The sequence below is a fragment of the Ranitomeya variabilis genome, chromosome 4 (assembly GCF_051348905.1).
Source record: "Ranitomeya variabilis isolate aRanVar5 chromosome 4, aRanVar5.hap1, whole genome shotgun sequence".
Taxonomy (NCBI): Eukaryota; Metazoa; Chordata; class Amphibia; order Anura; family Dendrobatidae; genus Ranitomeya; species Ranitomeya variabilis.
The window spans coordinates 25,533,844-25,541,428 of NC_135235.1; positions in this window are offsets into that span (position 1 = coordinate 25,533,844).

A 7,585-nucleotide genomic window follows, 5' to 3' on the forward strand; every position below is an offset into this window, starting at 1 on the left:
GGAAAAAAAATGCTGTGCTAATGGTGCGGAAAATTCAACACGGAAAAGCTGCGGATTAAAAGAAGCAGCATGTCACTTCTTTTGTGCGGATCTGCAGCGTTTTTGTACCCATTCCATTATAGAAATCCGCAGGGGTAAAAAAGCAAGAAATCTACAGTAAATCCGCATAAAAAAGTGTCAAATCCTCACCTGCGCTTTCTGCCAAAAGATGCAGAATCCGCACGAAAACATTCCAGAGGCTAATCCGCAACGTGTGCACATACCCTTAATGTTGCAAAAAATAGTGCAAAGGGTCTCTACAAGCAAATAGGGGGCTGCCAAGATTTAGGGCCCAAACATGAGGGCTCCTCATGAGTCATGGAGGTTGCTGAATCCCCAGCAATGTCCGCTCTCTCCCACCAGAGAAAGCTACAGCCTCACTTACGTAATTCTCATTTTATAAGTTTGACCCCTAGAATCAGGAGGGGACCGCTCTGGATTAACGCAGCCCCCCAATCACAGCGATGATTTTAATTACTGTTTGCAATAGCGTTATATTTATGTGTACTCCAGAGCTGCATTTATAATTCTGCAGTCTGTCCATTTTGACGGTGGGTCAGTGATGGCCTGGAGAAGCATATGCTTGAAGGATCGCACATCGATGCCATGACTACTTTCAATTCTGGGATGAAATTTTCAGATCAGACCTCACATAAGGCCCTGGGATCAAATGAGCGAATATGTTCGGAAACGATCATCAAACATAAAATCGGCACGAATATGGTACAAATATGGCAAATTCGGATTCGGCGATCATTTTCCGAACATATTCGCTGATCTCTACACATGGGCACTAATAATATGAGGGCGTCATATGTTCTAGAAGAATAAAACTAGGAGAGTCACTTGTAAAAAAGGATCTGGGTATAATAACCTCAGGGCACCATATGTTCTAGGGGAGTAAAACTAGGAGTCACTTGTAGAGAAGGATCTGGGCGTAATAACGTCTCTTCTTGACCCTCTTCAATCTGCTTTCCACTCTTTAAACCATACTGAAACTGTCCTAAAATCTCTAATGGTCCCCATGCTAATTCTCCTGGATCTCTCTGCAGCATTTGACACTGTGGATCATTATTATTATTATATATTTTTATTGCGCCATTTATTCCATGGCGCTTTACATGCAAACGGGGCAAATATAGACAAGTACAATAAACATGAGTAAAACAAGGCACACACAAGTACAGGAGGAGAGAGGACCCTGCCCGCGAGGGCTCACAGTCTACAGGAGGAGAGAGGACCCTGCCCCCGAGGACTCACAGTCTACAGGAGGAGAGAGGACCCTGCCCGCGAGGGCTCACAGTCTACAGGAGGAGAGAGGACCCTGCCCCCGAGGACTCACAGTCTACAGGAGGAGAGAGGACCCTGCCCGCGAGGACTCACAGTCTACAGGAGGAGAGAGGACCCTGCCCCCGAGGACTCACAGTCTACAGGAGGAGAGAGGACCCTGCCCGCGAGGACTCACAGTCTACAGGAGGAGAGAGGACCCTGCCCGCGAGGACTCACAGTCTACAGGAGGAGAGAGGACCCTGCCCGCGAGGGCTCACAGTCTACAGGAGGAGAGAGGACCCTGCCCCCGAGGACTCACAGTCTACAGGAGGAGAGAGGACCCTGCCCGCGAGGGCTCACAGTCTACAGGAGGAGAGAGGACCCTGCCCCCGAGGACTCACAGTCTACAGGAGGAGAGAGGACCCTGCCCGCGAGGACTCACAGTCTACAGGAGGAGAGAGGACCCTGCCCCCGAGGACTCACAGTCTACAGGAGGAGAGAGGACCCTGCCCGCGAGGACTCACAGTCTACAGGAGGAGAGAGGACCCTGCCCGCGAGGACTCACAGTCTACAGGAGGAGAGAGGACCCTGCCCGCGAGGACTCACAGTCTACAGGAGGAGAGAGGACCCTGCCCCCGAAGACTCACAGTCTACAGGAGGAGAGAGGACCCTGCCCGCGAGGGCTCACAGTCTACAGGAGGAGAGAGGACCCTGCCCGCGAGGACTCACAGTCTACAGGAGGAGAGAGGACCCTGCCCGCGAGGACTCACAGTCTACAGGAGGAGAGAGGACCCTGCCCCCGAAGACTCACAGTCTACAGGAGGAGAGAGGACCCTGCCCGCGAGGGCTCACAGTCTACAGGGGATGGGTGAGGATACACTAGGAGAGGGTAGAGCTGGTCATGCGGCAGTTCAGTAGACTGGGGATCACTGCAGGTTGAAGGCTTGTCGGAAGAGGTGGGTCTTCAGGTTCCTTTTGAAGGTTTCCGTGGTAGGCGAGAGCCTGATGTGTTGGGGTAGAGAGTTCCAGAGTATAGGGGAAGCACGGGAGAAGTCTTGGATGCGGTTGTGGGAGGAAGAGATGATAGAGGAGTAGAGGAGATCATGACACGATCAAAGGTTGCGTTTAGGTAGGTACCGGGAGACCATGTCACAGATGTATGGAGGAGACAGGTTGTGAATGGCTTTGTATGTCATTGTTAGTGTTTTGAACTGGAGTCTCTGGGCGATAGGAAGCCAGTGAAGGGCCTTGCAGAGAGGAGAGGCCGGGGAATAAAGCTCCTCCTCACTATGCTCCACTCCATCGGCCTCAAGGACACCGTTCTCTCCTGTTTCTCCTCCTACCTCACTGACCGCTCCTTCACTGTATCTTTTTCTGGCTCCTCCTCCTCCTCTCACCTTCCCCTTAGGCTATGTGCACACGTAGGAAGGGTCCTCTGCGGGTTCTCCCCCAGCGGATTTGATAAATCTGCAGGGCAAAACTGCTGCGGTTATCCCTGCAGATTTATCGCGGTTTGTCTTGCGGTTTCCGCTGCGGGTTTACTCCTGCACTTGTTTTACTATTGATGCTGCATATGCAGCATCAATAGTAATGTTAAAAATAATACAAAAATGGTTATACTCACCCTCTGACATCCCGATCTCCTCGGCGGTGCATGCGGCGGTCCGGTTCCAAAGATGACCTTCATCATCGCAGGTCCTGCTCGCATAGCAACCTGCGACCGGATGGCCGCGTGCAGCGCTGAGAGGTGAGTATATCATTATTTTTTATTTTAATTCTTTTTTTTTTTACACAAATATGGTTCCCAGGGCCTGGAGGAGAGTCTCCTCTCCTCCACCCCGGGTACCAACAGCACATGATCCGCTTACTTCCCGCATGGTGGGCACAGCCCCATGCGGGAAGTAAGCGGATCAATGCATTCCTATGTGTGCAGAATCGCCGCGATTCAGCACAAAGTGACATGCTGCGGATTGTAAACCGCTGAGTACCCTCGCGTTTTTTTCCGCAGCATGTGTACAGTGTTTTCGGTTTCCCATAGGTTTACATTGAACTGTAAACTCATGGGAAACTGCTGCGGACCTGCAGCTGCAGGAACGCTGCGGATCCGCAGCAAAATCCGCAACGTGTGCACATACCCTTACTGTTGGGGTTCCGCAAGGATCGGTTCTAGACCCCTCCTCTTCTCAATCAGTCTTTCTCTTCTACAATCAGTAGATTTGGTTTCCAGTACCACTCTTGACATCACGCCTGCATTATTACAAAACACCAGTGATTGTCTAACCGCTGTCTCTAACATCATGTCCTCCCTCTATCTGAAACTGAACCTGTCAAAAACTGAACTCGCGTTTCCTCCCTCTACTAACCTACCTTTACCCGACATTGCCATCTCTGTCTGTGGTTCCACCATTACTACCAAGCAACATGCCCGCTGCCTTGGAGTCATCCTTGATTCCGAGCTTTCATTCACCCCCCACATCCGATCACTGGCTCGCTCTTCTTATCTGCATCTCAAAAACATTTCTAGAATTCGCCCTTTTCTAACTTTCAACTCTGCAAAAACTCTTAGGGTATGTGCACACGTTGCGGATTTCTTGCAGAAATTTCCTGAAGAAAACCGGAAATTTTCTGCAAGAAATCCGCAGTTTTTTTTTTGCGTTTTTTTTTCGCGTTTTTTTAGCATTCTGCAAGCGTAATTAGCTTGCAGAATGCTAAAGTTTTCCAAGCGATCTGTAGCATCGCTTGGAAAACTGACTGACAAGTTGGTCACACTTGTCAAACATACTGTTTGACAAGTGTGACCAACTTTTTACTATAGATGCAGCTTATGCAGCATCTATGGTAAAAGATAGAATGTTTAAAAATAATTAAAAAAATAAAAAAATGCTTATACTCACCCAGACATCTCATCAGCGGCGTCCGTTCGTCTTCCTATAGCTGGTCTGTGTGCACAGGACCTAGCGTGACGTCATGGTCACGTGAGCGGTCACATGACCGCTCACGACCAATCACAGGACAGTGACGTCATCGGCAAGGTCCTTCGCCGCACATCAGCTACAGGAACCGAAGCGGCAGCGTGCAGTGGAGGCGGGAAGACATCGAGGGTGAGTATATCGCTATTTTTTATTTTAATTCTTATTTTTTGACCACTTATATGGTGCCCAGTGCGTGGAGGAGAGTCTCCTCTCCTCCACCCTGGGTACCAACCGCACAAAATCTGCTTACTTCCCGCATCGTGTGCACAGCCCCGTGCGGGAAGTAAGCAGATCAATGGACCCCTAGGTGTGCGGAATCCCCTGCAATTCCGCATTTTAATGAACATGTTGCTTTTTTTTCCGCGATGCGATTTTTTCGCGGAAAAAAAGGCTACATTTGCACAAAAAATGCGGAATACACTTAAAATAATGGGAGGCATATGTAAGCGTTTTTTTCGCGTTTTTATCACGTTATTATAGCGAAAAAACGCGAAAAAAACGCGAAAAATACTTAACGTGTGCACATGGCCTTACTGTTTCACTTATTCATTCTCGTCTGGACTATTGTAACTCTCTACTAATCGGCCTCCCTCTTACCAAACTCTCCCCGCTCCAATCTGTCCTGAATGCTGCAGCCAGGATCATATTCCTCACCAACCGTTACACCGATGCCTCTACCCTGTGCCAGTCATTACACTGGCTACCCATCCACTCCAGAATCCAGTACGAAACTCCTACCCTCATCCACAAAGCACTCCATGGCTCAGCACCACCCTACATCTCCTCTCTGGTCTCAGTCTACCACCCTACCCGTGCCCTCCGCTCCGCTAATGACCTCAGGTTAGCATCCTCAATAATCAGAACCTCCCACTCCCGTCTCCAAGACTTTTCACGTGCGTCGCCAATTCTTTGTAATGCACTACCCAGGTTAATACGATTAATCCCCAATCCCCACAGTTTTAAGCGTGCCCTAAAAACGCATTTGTTCAGACTGGCCTACCGCCTCAATGCATTAACCTAACTATCCCTGTGTGGCCCATTCAAAAAACTTAAACCATAATCAGGTTCCTTGCATCATGTTCTCATACACTTTATGCATTTATAGCCCTCTGTGTCTTTTATTGTCTGTACAAGTCCCCTCTAAAATGTAAAGTGCCGTGGAATATGTTGGCGCTATAGAAATAAAATTATTATTATTATTATTATTATTATTAGGAGAGTCACTTGTAGAGAAGGATCTGGGTGTAATAACCTGAGTGCACCATATGTTCTAGAGGGAGCAAAATTAGGAGTCACTTGTAGAGAAGGGTATGGGTGTATTAACATGAGGGCACCATATGTTCTAAGGGGAGTAAAACTAGGAGTCATTTGTAAAGAAGCATCTCGGTGTAATAACCTGAGGGCATATGTTCTAGGGGGAGTAAAACTAGGAGAGTCACTTGGAGAGAAGGATCTGGGTGTAATAACCTGAGGGCATCATATGTTCTAGGGAGAGTAAAACTAGGAGAGTCGCTGGTAGAGAAGGATCTGGGTGTAAAAACCTGAGGGCATCATATGTTCTAGAGGGAGTAAAACTAGGAAAGTCGCTGCTAGAGAAGGATCTGGGTGTAATAACCTGAGGGCATCATATATTCTAGGGGTAGTAAAACTAGGAGAGTCACTGGTAGAGAAGGATCTGGGTGTAAGAACCTGAGGGCATCATATGTTCTAGAGGGAGTAAAACTAGGAAAGTCGCTGCTAGAGAAGGATCTGGGTGTAATAACCTGAGGGCATCATATATTCTAGGGGTAGTAAAACTAGGAGAGTCACTGGTAGAGAAGGATCTGGGTGTAAGAACCTGAGGGCATCATATGTTCTAGAGGGAGTAAAACTAGGAAAGTCGCTGCTAGAGAAGGATCTGGGTGTAATAACCTGAGGGCATCATATGTTCTAGGGGGAGTAAAACTAGGATAGTCGCTGGTAGAGAAGGATCTGGGTGTAATAACCTGAAGGCATCATATGTTCTAGGGGGAGTAAAACTAGGAGAGTCACATGTGGAGAAGGATCTGGGTGTAATAACCTGAGGGTATCATATGTTCTAGGGGGAGTAAAACTAGGATAGTCGCTGGTAGAGAAGGATCTGGGTGTAATAACCTGAAGGCGTCATATGTTCTAGGGGGAGTAAAACTAGGAGAGTCACATGTGGAGAAGGATCTGGGTGTAATAACCTGAGGGTATCATATGTTCTAGGGGAAGTAAAACCAGGAGAGTCACTTGTAGAGAAGGATCTGGGTGTAATAACATGAGGGCATCATATGTTCTAGTAGGAGTAAAACTAGGAGAGTTGCTGGTAGAGAAGGATCTGGGTGTAATGACCTGAGGGCATCATATGTTCTAGGTAGAGTAAAACTAGGAGAGTCACTTGTAGAGAAGGATCGGGGTGTAATAACCTGAGGGCATCATATGTTCTAGTAGGAGTAAAACTAGGAGAGTTGCTGGTAGAGAAGTATCTGGGCGTAATAACCTAAGGGCATCATATGTTCTAGGGGGAGAAAAACTAGGAGAATGTAAATGTGCAAGGCTCTTAATCTGAATGATGATCCAGTTGATCAACACCCGAGATCAGGTGGGACTAACTTGCTCTTTTAGGGCAGACAGGGTCCTGCCTTATGCAGTATACCCCATCTTTTTTATCTTTTACCATCCCTCAGTTGAACTTGATGGACACGTCTTTTTTTTAACTATGTAATTCCAGTTTGGCGCAGCGTCCTCCTCTAAGTGTTCAGTGTAGAGCAGCATTCCCAGCCAACCGCCTGTGCAGGGTACTGCAACTCACCCGATTAACCTGAATGGGGCTGACTGCATTGTGAATCTCCAAGATCCTATCCCAATATGTAGTAGGTGTAATAATAATAGCAGATACCTACAATTACATATGTAGTATAGTTCTTCTGATTCACTGTTGCTTTCCCCATGTGCAGGGCATTGCAGTATCTTCAGTATCCATGGTTATGACCAATCATATAGTGAGACTGTGAGAGTTAGTTGTGAGTGGTCGTAAATATGGAAACCTAAACTGCTACAATGCCGTGCACACAGGGTAAGCTTATCAGAAGAACTGTTTTACCTTTCTAATTAGAGGTAATTGCTAATTTTATTATTTATATTACATATTAGGATAGGACCTTATAGATGGGAATACCCCTTTATATTGGTTTTCAAATTTCGGAAAACCTCTCTCAACAGGCTGCAGTTTGTTGTAAAAGAAAATCAAACCGTCCTTTACTCACCCTCCCCAGGTCTTCACTGTGCTCATTTTCTGCAGT